We start from the raw sequence: 11,212 nt of genomic DNA on the forward strand, positions 1-11,212 counted from the left end.
GTACTTCCTACCCTGCCAAGGTGGCGCCCAGCGTGGTGTCCAGAAGTCAGCACATGACACCAGCTACATCCCATCTCCTTAGTGCTAAACCTGGCCTTGGATCACTGCCTTTGGCACATGTACTTATTTCCAATCCAAGCGCTGCCGCCCCCCTTTAGACCTGTTACCCGGCAGCATAAGTGGTACCTTCCTGCCCCTAAAGCTTGGGAAGGCAATGGGAGCACCATGATGGGAGAGTTGAGACTGGAGCTTGTGCCTGCATCTGCCCCTCCTCAAACCTTAGCGTATAGAACAATGGGTACCAAATAGCAAGCGGCTGCCTCTGATGTTAAGTGCCGGAGTCCTGGGCACTTCCCACATGAGCGCCCAGCCAAGGCCTGGGGCTCCCTCACCCCCAGACAGGGTTTCTCTGTGTAGCCCTGGCTGTCCTGGGACGCTCAATTTAGCAGAGACCCAAGACTCTTGAACACCAAGGGCCCACGTGGGTTCAGTTGGCCGGAAGTAGGTGCCTGGGAAGGTTTTTTGCTACAGCGAACAGCATCTGGGTGCCCATCCTCAGCCTCTCCCATCTGCCATACACAAGAGGCTAGGTGGTAAGGGCAGGGTGCCCTGCTGTAGGGAAATGGATCCTAGACAACAGGGCTCCAGCTTAGTAGCTTGTGCAGAGGGCCAGAGGTCTGTCCACACCCAGTGCTGAAGCTCACAGCTCACGAGACAAGGCAGGGCTGCAGACAACTCCTGGTACTGGACGTGGGTGTGTAAGGTGCACAGTGTCACTCACAAAGGCCATATGGGTGGCAGAGGGGCCGGTGTCCCCAGGTCCGTTGGGTCTCAGGATAAATCTGAAGGCTGATCCTGCTGTTAGCCTGGAACCTGCAGCAGACCACACGCTAGCCTCCAAATCCAGACTTCCCCTGGGAAGGCACCTACATTCCACACTCCAATGCCACATTCTCCGGCAGCCTTGGGCCTGTATTCTCATGCCCTGCACAGAGCTGGGAGATGGCCAGTGTCCAACTGTGTGGCAGAAACTGTACCTTAAACAAGGCCCAGCCTGAGGAGAGGGAATGAGATCCAACTCAGGGTCCAAGAGTCAGCCATGGCCTTGAACCTGAGTCCAGAGGGACAGCTGATGGACCAGTTCAGTGTCCAGTACTCCCGGTATACAGAGAAAACTGGCAGGAGCTGAGGTCATCTCTAGGCCACTCTGGCCTCAGTTTCCCTTCATTGTAAAGGGAGTGTTCACACTTTTCCACCATTCTAGGGGAGGGATGGGGTGAAGGGTGCCCTACACTATAGCCAGGCCGTTGAGGGCAGGGTCCAGGGACTCCGCATGCACCAGGCCAATGACTTTCATAGTTCCTGGAGGACAAGAAGCCCAGCATGTCCCCAGTTCAGAGGGGGCCACAGTGTAGCCTAGTTGAGACAGAAGGCAGACATGGGCAGGTCTGCGGTGGGATGGCTGCAGGGCCCCTGCCAGTGAGGAGCTGTCTGGTGGGATTAGGGTCCATACAGTGTCAGGCCAACCAAAAACAGATACACACAGGACCCTGGTGTAGCCCGTGTGCTGGCTCCAGGCTCTGCTTCCTCCCCATCAAAACCCCAGAGGTCTGCCATTGGGCACTTCATGGAGTATAGGACAGCCACTTCTGGCGTGGAGAGTCTGGGGTCAGCCTCCTGCAGTGGGGCAGCAGAAGTTCCCCCAGGCAACCCCATCTAAGCCCAGGGTCTTGCCAGTCCTCAGCTTTTCATTCTGAGGAGGAAGAAGAGATGGATATAGGACAGTGTCCCAAACCTACCCGCTTCCCTGTGACTGCTAGTGGGTACCGGGACTTAGGGTGTGGTGTTGTCATGGTGATGAGCATATCTGCTTCCTCCTTGCCATAAAAAAAGCCTTTGGGTTTCATTTTCAATTCTGGGCAACTGTGACCTTCACATGAGGTGAGAGTTCTGGGAACCCCACACCTGGGAGTTCCAGGTATTCAATCATCTCTTCTGCCAGGTAGACAGAGCAGGGAGGCCCATGGTGGCTCAAGGTTGTGCTTAAGGGTGGGAACCTGAGACCTGGGAGGTTCTGGGGACTCGTGCCCCTCTCCATTTCTTCCTGAGAGCAGCCAGGAACTCTGACCCAGTTAGCCTGGCCAGGTAGGCTAGGGTCGTGCCAAGTATCTACTAGCGAGGCTATGCCTGGAAGCCTCATGGGACTGTTGCTCCTTCCTTCCTGGGAGATGACCTGCTAGGAGGACAGGGAGGCTCGGCTAGTCCTGGATGTTCCTCCTCAGCCTGCATAGCTGTAGATTTGAAAGGATAACTTTTCAGCTCTAGGTCCTCTTGGGCTCGCTGGTTCAGTGGCTTACTAGAAGCATGAGAAAGTAGCATATCAAAGGGATGAAGAGGAGCCAGGCATGGTGGTGCACGCCTTTAATCTCAGGAGGCAGAGGCAGGTGGATCTCTGAGTTCGAGGCCAGCCCAGTCTACAAAGAGAGCTCCAGGACAGCCAGGACTCTTACACAGAGAAACCCTGTCTCAAAAAACAAACAACAACAAAAAAGGGAGTGGGGGAGAGAAGAGGAATTTTCCTGGGAAGTTCAACACATTGATTCCTGCTGAGAACTCAGGAGTCTCACTGATCCTGTGGGCATTTGCACAGGAAGCAGTCTGGTTCCTGTGACTCCAGGGAGGGAGATAAAGACCCAGAGGAGAGAGAGGCCCTCCTGGAGATAGGAAGATGTCACTCAGCAAGGCTTGGCCTCACTCACCCCAAGTCAGGGCCACCCAGAGAGTGGGAAGGGCTCAGGGCAGGAACCTCCGCAATGCCCAGGACCCCACCAAACCCTAAGTTGAGGGGCCTGTGCTGCCTGTCAGTGGCTCTGCACTGGGCTCCTGCTGGGGCTACAGGTCCTGGGAGCAGAAATGCTGGGGACTGCGCTGGGTCCCTGGTCCCCTCATCGGTGGTAGCAGTACAGCAGGGGACCACAAGGCTCTTGTAGAGACCTCTGGGTGTGCTGGGTAAGGTGTGTCACTTAGAGGCTGTTAGCCAGGACTGGATCCTGCTCTCCCTTCCCTGGTTGGGTCCTCAAGCACATTTCTCAGCCACAGGGAGCTGTGGGGAAGAGTGGGATTCCGCGGTGTGCGGAACCGCTTCTGGCGCTACGTGAACAGAGAGGGAATGTGATTTGACAGGCCGCACAGCCAAAAGTACAGGTCGGCTCCCTGCATCCATGGGTCCTGCTGCCCTCAGTGTCGAGTACTGTTTGCTGTTCGTGTAGCGGGTCGGGCCCTATTACAAGGGGTTCCTATCAATGGTATGAAGAGGATTAATAATGTATTTATAGCACATCGTTGCGGTAGCCGAGAATGATCTATAAATGTGCGGTAAATGTTTTATAATGTTTTTGTAACCCGTTATAAATGATAAATGGCCGACTCTAGATGCGGGATCAAATATTTATAATGCATTGTGCGCAACGCTGGCCTGCAACAGTCCAGGAAAGCCATTAATAATAAAGTGGATGGAAATGTAAAAGTTACGGGCATGCCCGGCAAAGCCATTTATAATGAAATGTAAAATTTGGCTGTTGGAAGCAGCCCATGGCCGAAGCTCCAGCTGTGTCCAGTGTCTCCCATCTCCTGGAGGCCAAAGAGAGGTGAGAGGGAATGTCCAGAAGACCATTCAAGGCTATTAACGTACCCACAGTGGCCAGTACTCTTTGGTGAGGCCTAATCAATTAGCTAGAGGGCCTACAACCGGGATTCACAGCCTTCTCTCACTCCGCTCCCTTGCCTGGAGCTGTAGGGATACCTCCCTCCCCAGCCATCCACACAGATCCGTGAGCAAAGTCATGTTGGGAATCTCTGGGCAGCATCAGGATGTAAAGGCCCTGATCGGTCCTGCAGGGAACAGTCTGCTCTGGGTCTTGCTGCGATGTTTCTTTTACACATGCCCATTTCCTACCATCCCGTTGTCTCCCCTCATCAGCCCTGAGCCAACCACCACTTTAGGAGCACACCCACCAGGTGAAGGTCTACAGGCTCCGCTCTGTGAGGTACCCCACCCAGAGCGAACCACCAAGGCCCCTATAGGCTACAGGACAGAAGCGGACCATAGGTCTGAACTAGCTTTTAAATTTATGTGTGTGTTTTTGTACCCTCTGAGACCAGAAGAAGGCACCAGATTCCCTGGAGTTGGAGTTACAGGTGATTGTAAGCCACCACACATGGGTTACAGACCTGGGCCCTCTTGAGCCATCTCTCCAGCCCCCATGCTAGCTTTTGAATTGATGTGAATGATAGATACTTCTCTATCCTGTCCCGGTCACCAGCTCTGCCTCTGCTGCCTTAAGACGATGCAACACAGATAAAAGCAGGAAGCAGGGAAACTGAAGCTGACCTGGAAGTTCTGCCCCAGACCAGGGAGGCCACACAGAGAAAGAAACCACTGCAGTGGCTGGATCTCCAAACCCCTCCCTGGGCTGGGATGGGGCAGAGCTGGCCTTGAAACCTTGTTTTCTTCAGCCAGAGTGAAATGGAATGTGAGGATGGCTGAAGAGGCCAGGCCAGGGCCACTGCCCTCCCCAGCTCTCTCCTAAATCACCCTCTGGTCCCCACCAGCTGCACTTCTGCCCATTCCTGCCCCAGGGCCTTTGAATGCCTGGCCCTCTGGCCCTTCCTCCTCCTGGCTGCTGCACACCTCCTTCAGGGCTCAGTTCTGACATTCTTTCCCTGGAGAAGTCTTCTAGCCTTCCGGACCCTGGTCCTATCGGCATGTCTGCAAGATCCAGCTGCAGTCCCAGCTGCTTTGCTCCCAAAGGTCTTTGCTGTCTGGCCCTGTGGAATCACCACACCACACACACACACACACACACACACACACACACCTGCTAGATGCCACTGGCTAGTTGTAAGGGCTTAACTTGACCTAAGGGAGCCAAGCAAAAGCGTGGTTTCACTAAAACCCATGCCCACCTGCTCTCATTATGGATGCAGTCACCAGACAGCACAGAGGGCAAAGCTCCAGCATGCCTGGTGCTGGGGGATACAGCAGGGAACCCGCAGACAGCTTTCCTGGTCACAAGGGCCGCATCACAACAGGTTGGATGGACAACCATGAGAGGAACTTGGGGTTTGGAGTTAAGCAGGGGTGGTGGAGATCTTTGAGCAAACAGCCAATAGGAGGTGAGCAGGGAACCTAGCAGACATGGGGGCAAAGGTCCTGAGGCAGGAATGTCGGACTGCATCCCAGGCACAGCTGCGGAGTGGGTGTGGGGATGCTGAAGGGACTGGGACAGAGCCCCGTGCTCTGATGTAAATGAGGTGTGAAGGGCTTAGGAAAAGGGATGGGACCAGAAATTGTTTGTTCAAAGAGACAGGCAGCCTGCCCCACGTAGTAGGCCCCATAGAATCCCAGGTGAGAACTAGGGGAGCCATCAGGGTGATATGCAACAGGTAGATTAGGGGCCAGTGCTGAAGGCTAGACTCAAAAGTGTCCAAGAGCCAGCCTGTCTATCATCCAAGCAGCTGACCTGAGTAGTGGCCTCAGCTTTGTAGGGCTGGGATGCGTGGATCGGGGCCAGAGAGTCAGGCCTTCAGTTTGAGCAACAATGAACATGAGGCTGCCTGGAGTCATCTAGGATGCTTGGGCCCAGGCCAGAGGCAGATGCCTGGGATTCATCAGCAAGAATGAGAGTTTAGAAGCTGAAGCGATCACTTGGTAGCTAAGAGCACTTGCTGCTCTCACAGAAGACTGAAGTTCAGTTCCCAACACCAAGACCGGTGGCTCACAGTCACCGTCTTTGACCCTGCTCCAGTGGCTCTCCAATGCTCCTGGCATCTATGGGTCCTGTACCACATGCACGAACTTGCACTCGGACAAACATATAATTTAAAAATAAACAGTCGGGTGGTGGTGGCACAGACCTTCAATCCCAGCAGCACTCAGGAGGCAGAGGCTAGCCTGGTCTACAGAGGGGTTTCCAGGACAACCAAGGGTACATAGAAGCCCTGTCTAAAAAAACTCAAGGAAATAAGTAAATATAAATAAAAAATACATTTTGTTTGTTTTTTTTCAAGACAGGATCTAGCTGTGTAGCTCTGGTTGTTCTGGAACTCCCTCTGTAGATCAGGTTGGCCTTGAACTCACAGAGCTTGAAGGTGTGTGCCACTATGCCTAGCTTTAAATATAAATCTTTAAAAAAAAACCAACAACAAAGCTGGACAGTGTTGGTGCACACCTCTAATCCCAGCACTTGAGAGGCAGAGGCAGGCAGATTTCTGTGAGTTCAAGGCCAGCCTGGTCTACAGAGCTAGGTCCAGGACAGCTATGACTACACAGAGAAACCCTGTCTCAAACAAAAAAAAAAAAATCAAAAACCAAGCCAAATCAAACAAACAAAAAACAAAATCAGAATGTTCAACTAAAGCTGGTGGTAGCTATGTGCCTGTCATCCCAGTACTCAGGAGACTGAGCCAGGAAGGAGTTCAAGGCGAACATGGCTAGCATGGGCTACACAGCAAGACCTTGGCTCAAACAGCAAAAAGCAACTAAAGAACCTGTCATGAATTCACCAAGGACGAGAGAGGGAAGGCAATCAATGGTGAGATAGGAGAGACTCAAGAGTGTGACCAGTGGCCTCGGGATCTGGCTGCAGGCTGCAGTGTGAAGTAGGGTAATGTCCTTACCTGAGTGACTGCGGAAGTGGTGGGATGGGGACCTCGGGCAGCAGATTCCTGGGCACATGGAGGTGGGATAGGGACAGTGTGGTCCACTGCTATTTGTCTTGCTATGGAGGGAGGAGGGGAGGGATGGGAGAAGCCACGGATCTGGAGGAAGGAAGCTACTTAGAAGGGCCTGGTTACAGGAGAGTCGTCACAGCGCAGGGTGGTCACAGGAGACGGCAGAGCCCATGGACTCATTCTGGGACAAGGGGGACAGGGTGGGAGTCCCCGGAGGATTCCTCCAGAGAGGCCCAATTTGAGTGCAATGACATCTACAGTATAGTGGGATGAGAACCTGTGTTTAGCCTCCCTACACATACCACACATACACACCACACATACACACACACACACCACACACCACACACACACACCACACACATACAGTCCACACACACACCACACACACACACCACCCACGCACACTAGTCACACATGCACACATACACACACACACCATACACATCACACACACCACACACATACACGCCACACGCACATATCACACATACACACACACCACACACACACACACGATACACACGATTCTTCTCTGGACAGCTGTAGCACAGTGGACAGTGGCGCGAGCTGTACACTGCACATCTCCAGGGGCAGCCATGTGACTGGTCCCATGTGCTCCTCTGCACATGGCCCTGTGACTCATCTCTGATGGCCTCCCCAAGGCTTTCCAGGCTCAGCCTACCTCACTCACAGGTGTGTCCTCCTGCTCTCCCAACCCTTAGAAATAGGCCACCCAAGGTATAAATCTTGTAAAAACGGTATGGGGAGAACAGGGACCAGGAATCCCTGAGCATGTGAGGGGAGGGCTCACCTCTGACATTGCTGTAGCTGCAGTGGCAACACTTCTGACTCCTTTTTAAATGTATCTGTGTGTTTTCCCAACATGTATGTATGTGCACTGTGTGCATTCAGTGTTGTTATGTAGGGTTTCCGCCAAGACGAAAACACCCCATCCTGCAGGGAAGTACAGAGATCTACCTGCCTCTGTTCCCTGAGTCCTAGGATTAAAGGCTGCTCCACCACTGCCCAACTGAGCTATTATTTTTTTCATACTTTTAAAAAGCCAAATCTCCTAGAACTGGAGTCACGGATGGTTGTGAATCCCCGTGCGCGTGCTGCGGACATAACCTGGGTCCTCTGCAGAAACAGCAAATGCTTTCAGCTTCAGCTGCAGAGTCTCAGAAGCCCTGTTAGCCTTTTCCCTGGAACCGGCCAGTCTTCTGCGCTCTGCCTCTCTAGTCTGTATCTCTCTCTGTCCTGAGTCTCTGTCAGCATCTCTTTCTCAGTCCCTTGGCATCTTCTTCTCTTTGTCTTTCTCTGTGCTTCTGTCTTGCTCTGTCTCTAGGTGTTTCTCTCTGTGTCTCTGTTACTCTCAGATTGAAATTAGCAAAATGCCCTATAGGGTCCACACACCCCCACACACCCAGGGGACCAATCTGAGCAAGAAAAACTCAACTGTGAGCACATGACCCTGCGTTCATTGAGTACCTGTTGCGCATATGCTCCCTTATGGGGGAAGAGCTGTGCTTTCTTTTGCAGCAGGAGAAACTGAGGCTGAAGTTGGTTGGGAAAGCAGTGGGTTTGATACCCATCTTCCTGACCTCCCCGGGCAGGTCAATCCCCTAGACAATGGCCATCACCAATAAAAGTTGTCTTGGTGAGAACTGGGGCTGGGTGCTAGCAGGGTGGAGGTGACGGGGTGGGGAAAATTTTCTCAGACGGCCACCGGGGTCAGAATTTGCACTGATGGTGGAGGCTTCCATAGGCAAGCACCAGTGAGAGCGGGAGAATGAGGGCTGAAGGGCAGGCAGGCAGGAGCATAGAGGGGCACTCAGGTACGTCAGTGGCCCTCTGGAGCTGGACAGTGGGCTCCTGGAGAGTGCTCTGTGTGGTCAGCTGGGGAACCGAGGCCCAAAGGGAACATGGCAGGGTGTGGCCTGCAGAGGCATGATAAGCAAGACGGGCAGGTTCTAGGAGCTGATAAGGTTCCTGGACTTTATTCAGAGGGAGAGCTGGCAGGAGGGGCATTTGGAACAATCAGGGGGGGACCGCAAGGTGGATGAAGGCACTGATGTCATCTTGGGGCGAGATGTGGGAAGGCGGCAGTGGTGGGCAGATTGGGGTATTCTGGCTTCGGGGACTCTGGAAAGGCAGGTTCTGTGAGGTGCTGGTGGTGACATCACTGGTGGCCCCAAGGGACTGTCACAAATGCTGTCCTCAAGCTACTATGGGAACAGGAGCTGGGGGTGGGGAGCCTGCAAAGGTTGGCCTCGAGATGAGTTGAGCACTCAGACTCTGGCATGGCCCTCTCTGCTTTTGCTCACCCTTTCTTACCCCTTCTAGACAGTTGCCTTCTATACCAGCTTTTCCAGTTCTTGTAACTGCCGCTCTGAAGGTCGGGAAAAGCCTGGTTCCGGGACCAGGCTCCGGCTGAATAGGCGTGATGCTGCACTTTGTCCCCTTGATGAGAACCCTCAGGCCGATCAGCTGCTTTGACTGGGCAAGGGTTGGGGCTGTAATCCCAGGCTTGTGCACTGTGTGGGACAAGGACCTCGCTGCCCTCTTACGGGCCCCATGCCTGCTGCCTGTACCCAGGTGCCTCCTCGATGCCAGTCCATAGTTTGGGCATGGAAACCCTGTCTTCAGCCCTTGACAAGGGTGTAAAAAAAAAAAAAGCCACCTGGTTCCAAATCAGATGCCTCTTTTTGGAAAATCCCTACCTTCCTAAAGGTCCTGCCTAGACAAGCCTTGGGGCCCAGCTTGGAGGTGTCACCTCATTGTTGGTTAGTCTGGTTCATCTGACTACATGCAGATTCCTGAGGGGGGAAAAACCAGGTTGTAGTGTAGGTCTTTAATCCCAGCACGCTGGATGCAGAGACAGGGGGATATTTGTAAATTCAGAGCCAACCTGGTCTACAGAGCAATTCTAAGACAGCCAGGGCTACAAATAGAAACTCTGTTTCAAAAAAACCAACCAACCAACCAACCAAACAAACAAACAAAAAACCATAGAGGGCAGCCACCTGGCCAATTGAGGCTCTGAGAGAGGTATTTTCCTTATCATCCCTATCAGCTATGTAGAAAACAAAACCAACAAGAAAGCAGGAGGCCAAAACTCTCCTGTCTCCACAGAGACCTCTGGAGAGTGCCCCACAGCTTCAGCTTCCTCCTCCGTGAATGTGAGGAGATACCTCTGGCTGGCTGGCACCCCTGAGAGTGAAGGGAAATGAGGCTGCATTTTAATGTTTGCGACAGGGTCTCAGGTAGACCAACTCACCCTGGAACTCCATATATATCAGAGGATGAGCTTGCATTTTTGATGTTCTGGCCTCGACCCACTGAGTGTGGGATTCCAAGTGTGAGCCACACACACAGTTTCTGCAGCGCTGAGGATGGAACAAGGACAGTGTGTAACAGGCAAACATTCTACCCACCAAGCTACACCCCAGCCTCCAAACCGAACAGCTTTGTCGACCCTGAAACAGGGAACTTCCTTCTCCACCAAGTTTGCATTAATCCCATCCTCTGTTTTCCCATATGTCAACAGGCCGCTTCCTCCACTTCTGCACCGGGATGCTAGGAGGCACCTGGCAGTACAGGCCTGCCATCCCAGCCAGCTCCAGAGGCTGAGTCAGGAGGACGACAAGTCCAACAGTTAGTTCAAGACCAGCCTGGGAAACTTGGACTCTATCAATCTTTTTTTTTTTTTAACCTTTTTCTTAAAACTGTGGTGGGTTTGGGCTGGAGAGATCAGTCAGTGGTTAAGAGCATTTGTTGCTCTTCCAGAGAACCTGGGGCTTAATTTCCAGCACCCACGTGGCAGCACACCTGGCTCTAACTCCAGTTCCAGAGGAGCCGGGGCCCTCTTTAGGCCTCCTGGGGACCCAGACACACAAGTGGTACAGATGTATGTGCGTGACAAAGTCCATACATGTAAAATAGTATTAAAGGTTAAAAAGGAAAAGAAAGAAAATCGTGGCTGTGGATGCAGCTCAGCTGCTGGCTGCTTGCCTGGCATGCAGGAAGCCCCTATACTGCGGAAACCAGGAATGGTGTAAGTCAGACAGGCTTGTGACCCCAGTACTAAAGGTGGTGGAAGCAGGGCAATCTCAAACTCAACTCAAGGTCAGCCTTGCTTATACAATAAGCTAGAGACCAGCCTGAGCTACAGAGGTTCCCGTCTCAAGGGAAAAAAAAAGAAAGAAAGAAAGAAAAGAAAACCCCGATGCCTCTGCTGGGAGTCCTGGCTGGAGGCCAAGGCTAGAGCACCCGGCCTTTATTCTCCCAGTCCCAGGAAGGAGGGGCGTGGTCTTCTATGGGCGTGGCTTTCCCGGGGTATGGGTGTGGCCTGAGCAAACTGGGGCGGGGAGGCCAGAACAGAGGCTCCTGTGTGGAGCTTGGGGTTTGTGAGACGGGCCTCCAGGGGGCGTGGCCATATGGGGGCGGACCCTAATAGGCGGGGACTTCAAGGGGGCGG

Source organism: Microtus oregoni, unplaced genomic scaffold (assembly GCF_018167655.1).
Source record: "Microtus oregoni isolate MIOR12 unplaced genomic scaffold, Mior012 000003F_ref0000135, whole genome shotgun sequence".
Classification (NCBI taxonomy): Eukaryota; Metazoa; Chordata; class Mammalia; order Rodentia; family Cricetidae; genus Microtus; species Microtus oregoni.